The sequence below is a fragment of the Armigeres subalbatus genome, chromosome 2 (assembly GCF_024139115.2).
Source record: "Armigeres subalbatus isolate Guangzhou_Male chromosome 2, GZ_Asu_2, whole genome shotgun sequence".
NCBI classification, from domain to species: Eukaryota; Metazoa; Arthropoda; class Insecta; order Diptera; family Culicidae; genus Armigeres; species Armigeres subalbatus.
The window spans coordinates 445,993,312-446,013,178 of record NC_085140.1 but is presented as its reverse complement, the minus strand read 5'-3'; the positions used below and the strand labels follow the sequence as shown (position 1 = coordinate 446,013,178).

Below are 19,867 nucleotides of genomic sequence, written 5' to 3'. Positions count from 1 at the left end.
CAAACCTCCAACATTTTTGAATGGATCGTCACATTGCTCTGAACCCCCCCCCCCCTTCTCCCTAGAGACGTGACAAACTTTGTGGATGGTCTAAACCTATATCATTCTCCTTTCTCCTTCATTGTTCTCGTTTTTTCCTGCTCTTTTCTTCTTCTTTTTGGTTTTTTCCTTTCTTCTTCTTTCTTTCTTATCCCTTCTCCATTCTCCCACTTCTTTCTTTGTCCTTTTTTTTCCAGAATAAAGAATATGTGCACCAAATTTGGCCCACGGATTAAGAAGCTATACTCAATTCTGGACAGTACCCCTCCCTTCACACTCTCCCTCTTTTCTTGATGACTCTCCTACCCCCTCTATAATCTCCCAGCCAGCAGCCGTGTGGCGGTAAGATGCGCATCCCAAAACGCCACCGTTTAGGATGCACCTCCGGCGACTGATAAGGGCTTGGTGGAGGAGCTGGGAATCGAACCTATGACCGTACGTTTATAAGGCGAACGAGTAACCAACTACGCTACGGGACCCCCCCCCTAGGATAGAGAATGTATGTACCAAATTTGGTGAAATCGGCCCAGGGGTTCAGAAGTTACACTGAATTTTCCATTTTTTAAACAATACCCCTCTCTGTACACCAGAGCCTAAAATAAAATATTCATCTTCATGAAGCAACTTCGGTCCGAATTTTGACAAACATCGCATGAATATTCAAAACATAGAATGACATAGTCAAACGACTACTCTATCAATTCGGTTCTATCACAAACACCCGAATGACACTCGCCCGAATTCCATTCGCCCGAATGACAGACGCCCGAATTCCATTCGCCCGAATAGACCAAACGCCCGAAAAGACCAAACGCCCGAAAAGACCATTCGCCCGAAAAGACCATTCGCCCGAAAAGATCATTCGCCCGAATAGACTATATGCCCGAATAAATTCTTCACCTTACTTGATGAAAAGATTTTTTGTGACTGATAAAAAGAAATAGTATATTTGATTTCCTACTTATCTCATATTTTGTTGTACACGTCTCTCATATTTATCTAAATATTCGTTTCGTTTATGTGTGAAATAATAAGAAAAATAACGACGTTATGTACTTTCTTTTTCATAATATTCAAATAAAACTTGATTTCTTTATATACGTATGCATAAGCTTCGCACCTCGGGAATTTGGTCCGCAGATTTTTTCCTCAGGGCACAGGGACCAAAATCCGGCGGAAAACTTTCACGAGGTGTAGAGCCCCATTTAACATTAATTATAAATAAAAGCTACTCATCACTGTCTTGCTACTCATCGCTTAGCATTGTTAAGAGAATCAGATATTAAAATATGTTTTATGTATGCTGGTCACTTATACCGGTCCACAAACATCCTGAAATGAATTAAAACCTGACGGAATAATTAGAGCTGTAGCGAAAAATGACGTTGTAAGGGTATTCATTTAAACCAATCGTCAAAAATAAGAGGCGGAATTAGGAATTCACCCTTCTTTTCTTCATACATTGTTCTTTCTAAATGTATTGAAGACATGATTTTTTCCCTAAGTATTAAGGTTCAAGCAAAATTCGTTTTGAAGATAAGCAAAAACGAGCCACGTCGTATAATGTAACGCCGGTGACAACGTGATGAACTATTATAACCATCAGAATGGGACGATATATATACGCATATCGACAGATGCTATATGACAACATTGGACGCAGAACCTTTCTTACAATCGACTATACATGATAATGATGGGAAGATCTTTCTGTTTCCTTCAACACATCATTCAGTGTTGTAAGCACAAGCCAAGATTTGGATAATTGACGGAACATTCTCAACTGCTCCACAACAATTTTCTCAAGTGTTCACAATTCACGGAACTGTAGGCGAAGGTCAACACCGTTGATTCGTTCCCTTGGTATTAATGCGGGAACGTATGATACAGCCTTTTGTTCATTGATGGAACGAAATTTATCAGTAAGTATTATGACGTTATACATAAATGATCCAAAGAACAGCCCATGACATAAAGAAGGCCGAATTATGCCAAACGACCATTATGCCTTACGTACATTATCTCTAACGTCCGTAATGTGTAACATCCATTATTCTTAACATACTTATGCCTAACGTAGTGTAATCATGTGAATGGTCGCCAATCAAAGCACAGAAAGACCACTAGACCCCCACTTTTCTCCCCTTCATTATGGTCGGTCTATGAAAATACCGGTGTTAGGCCATTAGGCCGAAGTTCGTTAGGCTGAAGGCCATTAGGCCGAATGAGAAGTGAGAAGCTAATTCTTCTTTTTTCCTCCTCCATTCTTCTTTCTTCCTCATTCGTTTATTTTACTTTCTTCATCCCTCTTCCTTCTTTCTTCTTACTTTTTACCTCATTTCTTCCTTCTCTCTTCTTTCTTTCTTTCTTTCTTCTTTCTTCTTTCTTTCTTCCTTCTTTCTTACTTCTTTTTCCTTCTTTTTCCTTCTTTCTTTCTTCTTTCATGTTTCTTCCTCCCTTCTTTCTTTCTTCTTTCTTACTTATTTTTTCCTTCTACTTCCCTCTTCTTTTTCTTTCTTCCTTCTTTTTTCTTTCTTTCTTCCTTCCTTCTTCTTTTTTTCCTTCTTTCTTCCTTCTTTCTTACTTTCTTATTTCTTCATTTTTTCTTCCTTGTTTCTTCCTTTTTTTCTTCTTTCTTCTTTCTTTTTTATTGTTTTCTTCTGTCATCCTTCTTTCTCCCTCCTTTCTTTTTTCTTTCTTCCTTTTTCTCCTTCTTCCTTCCCTCTCTCCAAGAATGAAAAACTAGACAAACTGGTACGTTCATATATTCCAGGTGATTGGCATATTTTTTTCTTTTAATATGATTAGGAAAAATAACATATTGTTATAGAATCTGAAGGTATGCATAAATATATGATCTATTCTGGCGAATGGTACATTCGGGCGAGTGGTCCGTTCGGGCGAGTGGTCCATTCGGGCGAATGGTCTTTTCGGGCGTTTGGTCTTTTCGGGCGAATGGAATTCGGGCGACTGTTACATTCGGGCGTTTGTCATTCGGGCGAATGGAATTCGGGCGAATGGAATTCGGGCGAGTGTCATTCGGGCGTTTGTGATAGAATCATCAATTCATTCATTCGACTGTCACAGAGTGTGCCTAATATTCAACCGAATATTGACATTCCAGAGCCGACTATGCATGTGTCTGCAAGTGAAGAAAGGAGGACTTCACCAAAAAAATTCGATTATTTTACACTCTGCTGTACACCCTTTTTTCTGCTGTAGTCTCCTCATAGTTGACATGTGTATAAAATTTGGTTGAAATTGGTCGAGAGGGTTGAAAGTTACACTGAATTGTTCGGTTTTTAAACAAAAACCCTCCCCCACACTTCCCCCTTTTAATCCTTTCAATCAAATAATGTTTTCCACCTAAAACATGCCTAAACATGCGTAAAAATATCAACCACTGAAAGAAAAATTTAAGCCCGTAGACAAAATATGTCCGCATCAAATCGACAGGAATCGAGATATTGATTCCCAAACATTGTTATTTTTTATGAAAATTAACGATGGCGCTATAATATTTCTTGGAATAAATTTGTCGAGACAATAAAACAAACGATATGTCTTTCGGTAACGCAATTAGCCACTACGTCCACGACTCTTCTGAACTCTTTTTGCCTTTCTCGTACAACAAAGTTGTACCGAAAGGCTATCATTTCACTCCAAAATCGAACTTTTTATAGAAGTCTCGGAGACCCACGATGTTATATACCAATCGACTCAGCTCATCGAACCGAACAAATGTCTGTCTGTCCGTGTGTATGTGTATTCTTACTTCTTACCTCATTTTTTCCTTCTCTCTTCTTTCTTTCTTTCTTCTTTCTTCTTTCTTTCTTCCTTCTTTCTTACTTCTTTTTCCTTCATTTTCCTTCTTTCTTTCTTCTTTTATGTTTCTTCCTTCCTTCTTCCTTTCTTCTTTCTTACTTATTTCTTCCTTCTTCTTCCCTCTTCTTTTTCTTTCTTCCTTCTTTTTTCTTCCTTTCTTCCTTCCTTCTTCCTTTTTTTCCTTCTTTCTTCCTTCTTTCTTACTTTCTTGTTTCTTCATTTTTTCTTCCTTGTTTCTTCCTTTTTTTTCTTTTTTCTTCTTTCTTTTTTATTTTTTTCTTCTGTCATCCTTCTTTCTCCCTTCTTTCTTCTTTTTTTCTTCCTTTTTCTCCTTCTTCCTTCCCTCTCTCCAAGAATGAAAAACTGGACAAACTGGTACGTTCATATAATGCAGGTGATTGGCATATTTTTTCTTTTAATATGATTAGGAAAAATAACATATTGTTATAGAATCTGAAGGTATGCATAAATATATGACCTATTCGGGCGAATGGTACATTCGGGCGAGTGGTCCGTTCGGGCGAGTGGTCCATTCGGGCGAATGGTCTTTTCGGGCGTTTGATCTTTTCGGGCGAATGGAATTCGGGCGACTGTTACATTCGGGTGTTTATCATTCGGGCGAATGGAATTCGGGCGAGTGTCATTCGGGCGTTTGTGATAGAATCATCAATTCATTCATTCGACTGTCACTGAGTGTGCCTAATATTCACCCGAATATTGACATTCCAGAGCCGACTATGCATGTGTCTGGAAGTGAGCTGACAAGTGAAGAAAGGAGGACTTCACAAAAAAAAATATTTTACACTCTGCTGTACACCCTTTTTTCTGCTGTAGTCTCCTCATAGTTGACATGTGTACAAAATTTGGTTGAAATTGGTCGAGAGGGTTGAAAGTTACACTGAATTGTTCGGTTTTTAAACAAAAACCCTCCCCCACACTTCCCCCTTTTGATCCTTTCAATCAAATAATGTTTTCCACCTAAAACATGCCTAAACATGCGTAAAAATATCAACCATTGAACGAAAATTTTAAGCCCGGAGACAAAATATGTCCGCATCAAATCGACAGGAATCGAGATATTGATCCCCAAACATGGTTATTTTGTATGAAAATTAACGATGGCGTTATAATATTTCTTGGAATAAATTTGTCGAGACAATAAAACAAACGATATGTCTTTCGGTAACGCAATTAGCCACTACGTCCACGACTCTTCTGAACTCTTTTTGCCTTTCTCGTACAACAAAGTTGTACCGAAAGGCTATCATTTCACTCCAAAATCGAACTTTTTATAGAAGTCTCGGAGACCCACGATGCTATATACCAATCGACTCAGCTCGTCGAACCGAACAAATGTCTGTCTGTTCGTGTGTATGTGTGTGTGTGTGTGCACATGAAAACCAAATAACATTAGCCACTTTTCATATAGTAATTCTTAACCGATTTTCTCGCAACAAGTTGCATTCAAAGTGGACAGTGGACAAAGCCTTGTTGATCACTATTGAATTTGATAACAATCGACCATTGCGTTTAAAAGTTATTAGGAAAATGGAATGGAATCGAATAAGCGCCATATAAGGTTGGTGTCTTGGCTAAATGCGAGACAGGCAGTATCACCGCTCGGTGAATTAAGTTGTTTTTTTTTTAAGTTTAACATTGGAAAAATTAGATAGGGAAACTGTTCCGATCTCCATCTTGATCTAAGGTAAAGTAACTTCTGCACGTTTGATAGTTTTCCGTTTTTATCGACGAGTGCCTCAAACGTGTCGCGGAATGCCAGCCAATTCGTGTCAAATCGCACAGCTATTTTCGCTGGTTCCATGAAGGGTACTGGTATTGAACAGGCACCAGTGACCAGAGTATACCTACTAGGGTGGTTAAAAAAATTGATTTTGCTCCACAGCGCTCATTTGACTCTTTACCATGTTCTGAGTGTTCTCTGAAAATTTGAGCTCATTTGGATTAAAACTGATTTATCACAAGCCGTTTCAAGTTTGCATGCAAATTAGTATGGGGAAATTTATTTTTTCATTATACTGTTAAGGACGCTTCCCCATCAAGTGCAGGTTAAAAGAAAACCTATATAGCTAAAAGGAATACTCAAAAGCTTTCACTCAGTGAAACCGCATCTCAGTTAAACGTTTCAATAATTAGTAATCGAATTTAACCTATGCCGCGGTTTTCTGGAGCTAATTGCATAACTCATCAACAGGCAACATTGCTGCTCGTGGCGCGAAAGATAGCACGCACAAATTCAGGCTACTATGTTGCACTGCACATTTCAGTGATGCCCTCAAAGAAGTTTAACGATCATGACTAAAGATTCGCAACATGTCTTAAAATCGATTACTAATTATTGGGGCGGTTAATCAACATGCGGTTTTCGTTTGGTGAAAGCTGTTGAGTATTCCTTTTAGCTATGTAGGTTTTCTTTTAACCTGCGCATAATAAGGAAGCGTCATTAACAGTATAATGAAAAAATAAATTTCCCCATACTAATTTGCATGCAAACTTGGAACGGCTTGTGCTAAATCAGTTTTAATCCAAATTAGCTCAAATTTTCAGAGGACACTCACAACATGGTAAAGAATCAGATGAGCACTGTGGACCAAAATCGATTTTTTGAACCACCCTAATACCTACTATTCGCGATTTCTTGCCCTGATCCTTACAATCTTTCGATGATTGAAGGTAATGCAGCGCTTGCATTTATACATTCCATTTATTTGGGTTGAATAATAGAATATGCACAATTATTGTTGTTACTGAAGATTTACAACGACAAATGTGCTCAACCACAGCATAATAGGCTAAGGTTTGAACCATAAACTCTACAGTACATACTTATACGATATCTGCTACATAGAATTAATCGAATTAATCACTGTGGAACTTCTAAGAGAATACCTACTGTGGTTGGAACATGGAGTCATTGAAGAAGAAGATCTACCATTATGGTTTATTACACCATTTTCCTGTGAAGCATTAGTCCTTTCTTATTACCTTCTATGATGTGTAATTTATTTCGGGAATTTGTCTATACAAAAAACTCTACTTTTTACATACATTTACGTGGCTTAACGGATGGCCTCGAAGAACTTTTTACCGTCTTAATTTTGACCATTTCTATGCCATGTGATATGCGACTAGCAAGAAGAGCAAGACCAACTGAGAATTGAACCCAGCCAACTTCATTATGCCGCTTCGTCTACACAGGCTAAATATTTTAAATGATATAGCCTGTCGTCTGTTTGCCTGTGGTCGATGATCAAACAGTAGTGGCGGTGAGTGATGTCGCCAAAAGAGCGCGCACTCTCGTTTGCCATGTGCGCGCTCGTGAACCAAAGGAAGCAACAGCTTCTCGCTTTGCCCTACTGGGTGCGGCGGCCGTGCGCGGAGAATGGCTTTGGCTTGCTGTTGTACTACATGTGGGGTGCTGCTGTGGGAGAAGGTGCCGAATAAAGGCAGATTTTCGCTCCTTGTTGTTCCCGTTGCTTTGTGCGCTTCGAAAATCGCACGGCCGGTAGCCGAGAGGCAGGAAGAATGTGTTTTACGCGAACTCTATACGGCTCGGTTGGGAAGCGTATAGCTCTGACGGCTTGCAGTCCATTGAAAATCTTTTAGTTTATATTTAATCGCAGTCGTGGCAAGAGTGAATCTAGTCGCTCTCGGTGTGTTCGTTCACAGGCTGGTGTCTTGGCGGAATTGGTTCTATAGCGTTGGTGGATTTATTACCTTAGTACCATCGTAGGCAGTTATTCGAGAACACTTTATAGTCGCCTGGCGGGAAGTATTTTTGATTTTTTCGGTGACACAGTGCTGTGAGCCGGCGAGAAGTTCTGCTTTTTGTGCTTCGATCAAATGCCGGCTGTTGAATACAGCTCATTCTGCCGTAGATGACCGAGTTCTACATTGTGCGACAGAGATTTTGCTTATACAATCATGCTAAGGTCGATAAAAATAACTCTAGGAATCAAGAAGAATTATCAGATCTTGGCGTGATCGTTAAGACACACTGGATGTAATACAAACAGTTGAATATATCCTTGTGCTCGGATCGACGCCTACGGAGACTTCTACATTTGTGTTTCAACTGTTGTAGTGCTTAGTTGTTTACATTTTGATATCCTATTGTTTTTCCAACAGATGGTCACGCCGAAGAAAGTGTGTTGTCATTCAAACTGAAATTGTTGTACAATTACATATTGACAACACTTAATGGACTGGTGGTAAATACTACGGTGAAAGAAAAATAATTGAATCGGACGCGTCCCACTAATACAGGAAACGTGCAATCAGGTGGATAAGCAAAACAGTCAGTGAACGAAACGTGCTAAATTGTGTGAAGTGGCGCGTCCATCCGACTACCAACCCAAGAGCATCGGCGTGCGTGCTTGAAATCGCAACTTAAGCTTTGTGGCTGTAATTGGGTTTGGCAGATTGATTTTTCTTTGTAAGTATATTATGACAGTAATATATTAATACAAACGAATTTTTCGTAGTATAAAATTGAGGTAAATAGTTCAACATACATATACAAAAGTCGAGAGTATCCAATTAAAACATTGATACCTTATCATGAGATTGTTTAAGATTTGGATTGATATCGGGCCGACTGTTCAGTGGATTTCGAACCCGGAAACGTACCCCATCGTTGTAACTAAATATGTTCAAACAGTTAAATGTTAGCTTTTTCCCACACTCATTATAGAATACTTGTCATTGAACTGAAATTGGTTTGCCTTAGCAATTATCACCTTTTTTTTGTCACATCATATGGAAAATTTAGCGGTTTTTATAAACGTGTTTGTATTTTAACACACGCGTATCACATTAGCTGATGCTTGGGACATGTGAAAACGTTTCAAACAGTTTGCTAACCCACTTGACAGGTGAGATCTTATCTCCGGTTCATGTTACTTGTATTTGCAGTTAAAGTATGACTTGTAAATAAGGTTGGTTGCTATTTCGCGGAAGATGATTATTGGTGTATTGTGGTTTTTAAATATGAAGGTGTTGCAACTTGAATTTGGATTCTTGAGGTTAATGCTTTAACAGCTCCCTCATTCATAAATCATAATCAATAACGGCGCGACATCGGCAAAATCTTTACAATCTTTAGGAAGGAAGCTCTACATTACGCACACAATTCAATCAATGCCATTGCAAGAATATGTGGCGTAAATAGAAAATAGATAGATCGAAGTGGGACCGGTGGTTATACACCCGATTCTTTTTTACACAGGGGATGCGTTCCGTGTAAAAAAAGTTTTCAGTTCAAAATTTGAAAATCCGTGTAAAAAAAGTTTTATGATTTCTCGACGAATCATGCAAAATGGAGCAACTCTGCAAAAAAAATTATGGGATTTTTTTACACGGCCGTGTAAAAAAAAATCCGTGTAAAAACAGAATCGGGTGTATATGAATTTCATTCGGTAAAATATTTTCTATGAATCAGCTGAGGCTGTTTTAAATAATCTCTATATATAAAAATGAGTTTGCATTTTCTTTGAGGCAATATAACTCATGAACCTATGAATCGATTTGCAAGATTTTTTCACTAATCAATTCGTCTTGAGGTCAGATGTGTTTACCTATATCTACAAAATTATGCAAATTTGACGGGAAAAGTTGAAAAATTGTCGAAACAGAATATTAGGGCGCGTTGGGAGAAAGCCCAATGCTTTTGCACAAAAAATAATCTAGAGTGCGGCGCTGCAATGAACTTAACAATTGACAGATATAATTCAAAATAATACAATAAAAAAATTATTGCGGTAATACCAAAATAACTTTTTTGGCAAAAATTTATTTTTCAAATATTTGGAATTTCATAGGTTGACTTATTGACTTATTCAGCGAAAACGCGTATTTTGGCAGTACAAAAAAGTTATATAGTTGTACACTAAGAGTTGTAGTTTACAAGATATTATAAAATCAATTTTTTGCTAAAAAAATTGTTCGGTATTACCGCGATAATTTTTTACCCTATGAATCAATATGGTCGAAACTAAAGTGTGGTAAAATTCAAGTTATATCTGAGTTCTGGTCAAATTTTCAGCAAAATCGAGATCTAGATCTCCAAAGTTGACCATTTTGTATGAAAAACGCCAAGTGGGCTTTTTATTATGCAGGTCACTGTAGCATCATTTTCAACCGTTACCACAGATAATCATTTGGGACTAATCACTATCTCTTAGATGGAAGCAATGCACTCTCCAATAGTCGAAATCTGTCCTGGCCACGTCCTTGCGAATGCTGAGGAAGGGGAAGGATGGTTAATTGGACACCTACTAAAGAAAGATGCAGAGAACTCTACGACCCCTCTCATAGGTGCCACGGGAGGTTTTTTGGGATTGTGTGGAAGTTTAAAACAGTAGGAATCGTTCTACCACGTAAAACACAGAAAGAACTAAGATAGAAATACAAAGTACGAAAGGGACAAGCCTGGGATTCAACCAACGACCTTCTGCGTATAAGGCAGAAGCGGTAGCCACTAGACAACCGAGCTCGTCTATGATCACATAGATAATTCAGATCAGTAATAATTTCAAAACAAATCAAATCAATTAATTTTCTCATTAGATTCTTTATCACACGTTGACTAATTTTCATTATCTGCTACTAGGTTGAAATTATCGTACTAACTGATTAAAGCATACATTTTTCGACCTCAGATATTTTTTTGACAAGTGAAAGCATTTTTTTTAAATATCGAAAAAAAGCATCAAGAAATCAAGTTTGCGTGCTTCTGTAGCTATTTATAAATTGCAAACAATGCTTTATTTTATACATTAAAAACTGCCTTTGCTTATTGCTAACTTTATTTTCAGGTATTTCGGCATTTATGTCAAACATTATTTGATGATGATGGCTACAGTCTATGGTTCTACTATCTATTGCAACAAGGCACCTGTCTATAGTACTAGTCATATATGACAAACGATTTGATCCTGTTTATATTCTTGTGTCATTTCATAAGACTCCTGTTTGAAGGGCCAAAATGGGTGGGATGGTTCCATAAACAATGACACTGCGAAATCCACAGGATGATTAGAGAATCTCCTTCCAGAAGAAAGTTTTTTTACAATCAATAATACAATCTTGCCCACAATGGGTCACGTGACCCACTAAATCGAATATTTTCCTCGAAATTTAATTACTGTTCTAAGAAGAAAAAATACTGTTTTCCGCCAATTTTTATAATCACTGACGATGGCGAAGTTAAGCTAAGGCACGTGACCCACCAGAAACTCCAGCAAGAATTTTTTCAGGAACATCTGGTTTTTCTCCGGGAAATCTTTCAAAAATCCGGACAGTAGTAAAACAAAACCCTGTTTTGAATCTGGAATTAAGACTTCATGCCAAGAAAAACAAAAGTATCGGGATTGCAGTCGATCCATCATCATACTTCTTCGGATATTCTCAAGAGTTCCTTGGGAATTTTCTTCAGGAGTTGCTTCGGAAATTTCTCAAAAAAGTTCCTAAAGTACTCATCCAGGTGATATTTGATGAATTTATCCAAAGGTTCGTTAAAAAATCCTTCAGACATTTTGACGTAGGACTACGTCTGTGTTTTCTATATTGGGGTACACTTTACGATTGCGAAAATCGGAGACCGTCACGAAAATATGATAGACTTTAAACTTCAATATCTAAGCCGTTTCTCGATGAATTTTCAATTTTTTTGGACCATTCGATCAAGGATGAGTCAACGCTTCTTTGTATTTATTTGAAAATACTGGTTTTTAACTATTTATTATCGATAATTGATAAACAGTTTAGAAATAGGTCAACCAACCAATCACGTACATGCATCACTAGCACAGACATCAAAAATCAATCACTTGCGGGTTTGGATCTAATCTTCAGTTTGAACAAGGTTTCACGCAGAGCGAACGCATCAAAGAGATCGCAGCGGAGCGGACACAGCATCACGGAGGCGCTTATAACATTTTCAAAGGAAATCCATCGCATTGGTGGTGGTGCTCGATGTGTTGCTGCATTCAACCTCAACGAACCAGTATTTCATATGAAGAAAGGGTTGACCATAAAAATAGCACTGTGGCGATCCCGCACCGCCAGTGCCGATGCTGAAAATTTATTACAAATTGTGGTGTCAGTTGGTTGGAAAATCGGGAAAAGAAAAATTGGTTCTTTTCAGGATAAACATTTTATGAAAAGAAAGAGTTAATTGCGAAAATGGACTGTTTCGGTGTCATCGGGTTTGGCGTGGTAGCTTGGTTGCTGCTAGTGATTCCATCCATTAAAATTTACTACATAATCTCCCTCCGACGCGCTATCAAATTCGCTATTTACGATTGAGTTTTGCACTTTGAAGAAAGTTTATTTCGGATAGTCGGATCAACCTTATTTTGTATAAAATAGTGGCTTCTGTATAAAATCAATGAAGACGCCACATCACTGGAAACTTTCTACAGCAACCAACCACCCTCACGTCACTCGGATAGACAGATGCCAAGAGATAATGTTTTGTATTATGAAGAAACTTTGTCTTGAGTTGTTATTCCACGCAACAATACGCATCTTAAATAAACAACAGCTCTTAACCAAATTCAGATTCTTGCGAGAAAATATCATAGGATTCTTAAAATTTGTCATTCTCTGAACGGTCCGTTGTCTGCGGAATTCCGATCAAAATGGCTCGCGCGCACCGAAAAGCAGCTTTCTTATATCTAATGAAGTAATTCCATTAGCCCCGCACCTTCATTAATCGTTATGAGTGCACATTATATTTACTTTTACATCATATCTCAAAGGGGCGGGGCTAACTGGCCTAAGTCATTGAATACAAGAAAGCTGCTTTCCGGCGCGCGCGAGCCATTTTGATCAGGATTTCGCAAAGAGCGGTTGAACAAGATTTTATGCAGCGGAGCGGACACAGCAGCACGAAGGCATGGGTAGCACCAGTAGCAAAGCTGTGAGCAATTCCATCCATTCAAACAAATTTATTGCATCATCCCTTCCATCGAGTGCTTGTGATTCTGTTACCGAAGAGTAGCTTTCTGCTGTCGCATAACGATTAAGCTTTGCACTTTGAAGAAAATTTATCTCGAATTGACCTTCATTTGTATAAAATGGTGGCTCGGAAAAAACTGATTTCAATTCCAATGACTAACAGGAACAAATTTGAAAAGAAAATTTTGCTTACGCCAATGACAGCCAAATCGATGAAGACGCCATGTGTAATTAATTCTTGAAGTTCTCCTCACTTTGCCACGTACGTTCCCCTCGCGGGCGAAAACCAAACTTTGCAAATAAATATATTTGCGTTTGGTTTCATGACACTACTGATTCTGCTTATTTCTCCTTTATTTCGGACATTTTTGAGGATGGTGTCTTCTAGGATTGTGATATCCTCCACTGAAATCCAGTCGAGTGGCTTCAGCGGCGATGCGGCCGATTAGTCATGTTAATTCCATGGTTAGAGACTCAAAGTCCATCCAACTGGAAGCAACTATTCGCCTTCTTGATTCAGTTGACCTCCGAGCAGTTTGCTCAATGTTAATAAAGAGACACAAATTATTATGGCAAATACCATCCATTTCGTATAGCTACGTAGTCCTACGTCACCTTTGCGTACAACCCGATTGGGCTGCACCTTTGAGTTTTTTTTTTAATAAAAAATACCTCTTGGAATAAATTCTATTAGTCATTAGAATTCCATCGTAAATTTCTTTAAGTACTCTATCGGAAATTCCTCCCGCGATTCATTACAAAATGCCTCAATTATTTTTTTCAAAAATTCTCCGCGAATGAATCAACAACGTTTACCTAATAAAGTAATAGGAGCGGTTGGTACGAGATGTTCTATGGTTTGAATGTAAAATCGAGCTAAGAATTGAATATTACAGGTTTTATCAACAACGCTGCACAGTAGGCCTAGTCGCTTTCATGTTTGAACTAGAAATACTACAATAAGAGATCGGCGAAGACGCCATCTTGTTTCCAATCGAACCATCAAAAGCGGTTCCAATTCGACTTGTTTACTTTTTGCATCCATAAGAAGCAAGCAAAAAGTTCAAGTGATGCCAGTATTATTTTCATGGTTTCATGCATTTTCATACGTTGGCATTTCGTCAGTTTTCACTCCGCCGGTCTCTGGTTATAGGGTTGCTAGTTTGAACTACATTTATGATGTGCTTCAAACATAAATATTGACAAGAAAAGTGGTAGACTAGACTAGGAAATTCTTTTAGAAATTTCTTCGGAAATTCCTTGAATTTTTTTTTGGAAATTTGGTCGGAATCTCCTACATTTCTTTATCAATTCCTTTGGAAATTATTTCAGGAATTCCTGAGCAAGTTGGTTTAGGAATTCTTTCGAACTGTTTTTAAGAAATTACACAACAAATAATTTTGAAATTTCAACGACGTGAAAATTGCAACTGATCCGAACAAGCGAATAAACATTTGAAATTCAATTGAATTTGGTTGAATTCTACAAGCAAGCACAGTTTAAACTAATTTTGATTTGGAAGAACAGTAATATCTATTGAATTTTGCGTTTATTTGCATGCTCCAAATATGTGCATGAAAATACATTTAAAATCACAACATATTTTTATCTGTGTACTTTAGCACTTATTTCAGGAATTTTTCCAGAAATTCCTTAGGAAATCCCTTCTGAACCTCTAGGAAGAAATTCTTGGGATACATTTGAAATTTCTTTAGGTATTCTTTCGTTTTTTCCGGAAATTCATCTGGAAATTCCTTTAGTATTTCTTATTTAATTCTTCTATACATTCTTCAAAAATCTTCCAACAATAAATAATTCCTGCAGGAGTTTCGGAAGAAATTTTGAATAGTTTTACTAAAAGGAGGAAGCTTCTAAGACATTTCCGGTGAAATTTCTAAAGCTTTTCCAGAAAATTTTCCGAAGGAATCTCAAGGAAAAAGGTCAAACAGAAATCCTCTCGTAATTCTCTCGAAAAAAAAATTCTGGAGGATATCTTAAAACATGTCCCGAAGAAATTTGTAAAGAAATTCCAGAATTTCGGAAGGTATTTCTAAAGCAATTTCTTCAGAAAAAATATTTAAAGCTCTTTTAGTGGAATGTATTCAACCGTCTAAGATGAGGTAAGTAATTCCATTTAATTCCACCAATTATTTCGAGTACGAGAGACACTGAAGACGACCACACAGTTGTGGTCGAAATACGTATCTGCAAAGATATTGAAATAATTGGTGGAATTAAATGGAATTACTTAACTCGTCTTAGACGATTGAATTTCTTCAGGTATTCATGAAGCAAATCCTTAGGTATTTTCGAGAAATAATTTCAAAAGAATTTCAAGGAAATTTCCAAAGGAATTTTCTAAGGAATTTCTAAAAGAATTTCTAAAGAAATTTTTCGGTATTTTCTTAAAATTCCTTCTTTGAATTCTCGAAGGAATGTCTTGAGAAATTTTCAAAGGAATTTCTGGGTTTATTTCCGAAGTAATTTCCGGAGGATTTATTGGAGAAATCCCTGGAAGAAATTACGAAATAATTCTCGGAATAATGTCCAAAGAAATACGTGGAGAAATTTAAGAATGTCGGAAGTTCCATCAGAAAGCTCTTTGAAAATTTTATTAGTAATTCGATCGGAAATTCGTGAGGAAATACCGATGGAATTACTGGATAAACTTCCGAGGGAATGGAATCCGAAGGAATTCCTGAAGTAATTTTCGGAAGTGTGCTAGCCGGAATTTCTGGAATCATTCTTGAAGGTATTTCCTAAAGAATTAATTAAAATATTTAAGGAAAAATATCAGAAGTTAATTCTCTAGGAGTTCTTGAGAACATCCGAAGATTTTTGGACAAGTGTTAAATACGGTTTTGAATCTTGCTAGAAAGCCCTCCAAAATGTCGCGATCACAGTTTATCCATGATCATACTTTTTCTCAGGAACTCCAGGAATTGATTTTTTTTAAACATTCCAAAGAATTCCTACAGACCTTTTCAATAAATTACTGAATTATTTATAGACGAAAAAATGCAATTTAAATTTCGTAATATTTGAAACTGTATGACATTTTTTCAAATTGATTTATCGCTTGACTGATTAACCCCTTCAATTATAGTTCTATCTGCTGACGCCAAATTATAAATTAACCATTTACGCCAAAGATGCTGGTGCCCCACCATTGGTCATGTGGAAGCGGAAATAGAAGCATTTTCATTTCCAATTGAAAATGTAGGGGACCGGCTACATGTTACTTGTCACATTACAAATGCTCATGATGGGAACGTTTGCTCATTTTCAAATACAAAATTTCCTAAACCGTTTTAATATATTTGAACAAACAACTACTAGTCGATACAATGATTATATTGTTCCTGATCTTTAAGTTGGAAGTAACAAAAATAACATTATTGAAGTAGAGACAGCTTCTTTACAATATTTTGTTGCTCGATCATGAAAAAAAATCCTTGTTAATTTTCAACTTATTACACCTTTATTATTAGAGTAGTTTCCCTTTTTCACTGACTATCTTGGTGCCATTAAACCTAAGTAGTACAATCGTGATTCGTTGGTTGAGCCACAATCTCAACGCTCGACCCAATTAGTGAAATCTGATTTGTAGTAGGATAAACTAACCGTTATTTGTGCCCATGTATCGTGGTATTTTCCACCTGGGTACCCGCTTTCTGTGATAAGGAATGACTCCGTGACCGATTGGAAATGTCAATATGCCTCGCCCAATTTATTATTGCTCGCCAATTTCGTAATAACATCAAAGACGTTGATAATGCTTTTTCACCCAATTAGAGGTAGGTAATTGATTTAGATTTGGTTAAGTATAGATAGACAGACAGGGAGGGGATTTTTGATAAAGCTCGTTGGTTAAACGTACTATTAGGCTTTGTACACACATTACGTAACGCTTGAGGGGGAGGGTTTGAGCAACACTTACTTATTGTGACACTGGAGTGGGTGTTTATGGATCGTTACAATTTTTCTTTAAAAAGAATCAAAATTGGATACGTTATTTGCATTAATACAATGTTCTGCTTGATGAAATATAAAACCCAGATTAATCCACCTACAGTGAGATGTTCACCCTTCCTTAATCATAAGGAAATATTTTCAGACTCAAATATTTTAAACAAGATAAAACTACTCAATTTCCAACGGCGCGGCGATTGGACGAGTTAAGAGACAAATTAATTGCCTACCAAAAGGCACTGTACGTCAACCTGCCTATCTGTCAGGCGATCGTCGAATTGAATATCTATTGCAACATGGTTAGTAACTATCGTAACGCTGGTAGCATACTCGTAATTTTCAGAGACCTCGATATTTATTAATCCAGAGCTAACTAAGTCAGGCATTGATTTGAATGAAACTCATTAGCGTTCAATAATAACATATATTTCGCCTTATGGATGCCTAATTTAATAACAACATATATTTCGCCTAAATGGATGGGAGAGGGGGGAGAGGGATTTTTTGCGGTACGTTAATTGTGCTTGTGCACAAGAAACTAGGTCTGAAAAATATATTTTATTACAACTCATTGCTGCATTTGGTAATAAGCTGTGCGGCTATTAAGCAAGACCATGATGAAGGTGGCTGTGCGAATAAACATATATTGTGATTCTAAATGACTTACTGTTATTTTAAGTCCTTTGTGCTGTAATTCAATTCCCGGTTCTGTCTAGGAAATTTTCGGGTTGAAAATTTCCTCAACTTTCCTGATCATAAGAGTATCATTTAGCTTCATAATATTGTCGTGTCCAAATCAAACGTCTCCAAGCTGCGAGGCTGCAATGTCCCAGTGGAGGGATGTAATGCCAGAGAAGAAAAAGACAAACTTTAATAGTAGGTGCTATCTCGAGACTCTTTTTCTGTCAATTTACAATCGAGCAGTGGTATAGGATTTCTCAAGAAAAAAAAATGAGATTAAGGAAATTATTTTGAGCTTTCTAAAAAGCTCAAAAAAGCTGGAATGTCTTCACTTGTCATAAGACGAGTTTGTACAATCCCATTTAATTCCACCACTTAATTGTACCTTGACAGATACGTATTTCGACATCAACAGTAAGGTCGTCTTCAGTGTCTCGTACTTGACTCGACTTGAGAAATGAGAGATTATAATTTCCGTAAAATTATTTTAACATGCAAATTACTCACAGATATTACATCAATTCCTTTTCTTCTTACTTCAATGAGACAATGGTAAAAACATTAGATAATAAATTAAGGAAAAATCAACAAGTGAAGAAGGAAAAATTTGACAAAATTCTCTTAAATTTTCAAATGAAGCTCAGTAATTTTTGCTGTCTCAAATTATAATCAACGTAAGTAGTATCCTGCCTCTATGTGGGACCAATCACCTTGACTTGATAGATAGTCACGATGCAAAACACAAAAAAAAGTCGCAAGAAGAGGGGGGAATGATTTCAAAGAGGCTCTCTGTTTGGGTTGCCGATCCAGACGTCAGGGACAAATCTTGTCGCATTATTCCAACTGTGATTGCGTTGCCACATAGAGCACGACGACAGTGATAACAAGATTCGTACCATTAATGGAAGATTCCTGAAGCACCAAGTGGTTGTGTCGTTTTTTACCTTTCCGCACGACTAGTTAAAGGGAAAGCAAAAAACAGTTTCTACGGTAAGAAAATTATTTTGAGCTTTTTAGTGGAATGTTTTCACCTGTCATAAGACGAGTTTACACAATCCCATTGAATTCCACCACTTAATTGTATCTTGACAGATACGTATTTCGACCTCAAAAGTAAGGCCGTCTTTAGTGTCTCGTACTTGACTCGACTTAGTCGAGTCCTGCCTCTATGCAATAAGGCGACTAAGTCGAGTCAAGTACGAGACACTAAAGACGGCCTTACTTTTGAGGTCGAAATACGTATCTGTCAAGATACAATTAAGTGGTGGAATTCAATGGGATTGTGTAAACTCGTCTTATGACAGGTGAAAAGTCGAGTCAAGTACGAGACACTAAAGACAGCCTTACTTTTGAGGTCGAAATACGTATCTGTCAAGATACAATTAAGTGGTGGAATTCAATGGGATTGTATAAACTCGTCTTATGACAGGTGAGTTTCTACGGATTTGAACCACAAATGAATCACGAGATTCACATATTTTTCAGTTGCTTTAGTGTAGGGGAAACTGGACACACGTGATCCCCGGGGACACATGATCCCCCCCTGTTTTCTCGAAACCTAATAAAATTTTTATACCACTGATTTGTGTAAAAAGATCCGTTAAACAAATAATTGAATCTGAGTTACATTTGATGTTAGTTCCTTTATGAATATGCGTTTTAGAAAGGTTTTAATATTTTAGCGTTCTCAATTCTTTTATTCTGCAAAGGTAGAAAGTTTAATAACTTTGAATATATCCAACCAAAACGTGTCAAATTTATACTGGACGCAGTTTTATTATTGCAGAATTGAATAAGCTCATTAAATTGATTATTGCTCATTTCAAATTGAGTGGATAAATAAACCAAGATAAATACTCAACATGGACACACTTGATCCCCCACAGTATGGACACACTTGATCCCGATATTGCCTACATTAAGGCGTTTGTTGTATTCCATTGCATTTGTATATTATTGTATTACATGCAACTTATTGATCTGTTATGATTCGTTTCCGTTATTAAAAGTTAAAATAGATTTATTTAGGTACTTCCTACAATTTTATTATTCAATCACACGCGTATTTTGAATTTGCCAATAGCCTTATCTCATTACCTAGAACAAAGTTTAGGTAAACATGCTTAACTTTGATTAGTTTTATTAAATGCGAGTAAATTAAATAGCATAATATTCAATCTAAAATTAACTGAAGTTTTGAAAACACTTACGAAATAACCGGGTGTAAAATCAGTACTGTTAGATCTACTTTTCAATAGTACTTTCTTTTATAAATGGGTTAAGTTTATTTAGAAATACTATTTTCATCGTATTTTATCGCAAGTCTTCCTGTTTGTCTTCCTTTAAAACGTTTTAACAATAGGTTAATCCT

The 19,867-nt window shown here is 37.0% G+C and overlaps 1 protein-coding gene across 2 annotated transcripts in view; it reads left to right on the top strand.

Annotated features, from left to right (window-relative positions):
* The first annotated feature begins 7,424 nt into the window (after positions 1-7,424).
* Positions 7,425-19,867, top strand: part of LOC134213697 (excitatory amino acid transporter 3) — a 58,591-nt gene continuing 46,148 nt past the window's right edge. For both annotated transcript variants that reach the window (XM_062692979.1, XM_062692981.1), the window contains exons 1-2: positions 7,425-7,582; positions 8,011-8,317. The gene's annotated coding sequence lies outside the window, so the exon portion shown is untranslated. The remainder of the gene's footprint in view (positions 7,583-8,010; positions 8,318-19,867) is intronic.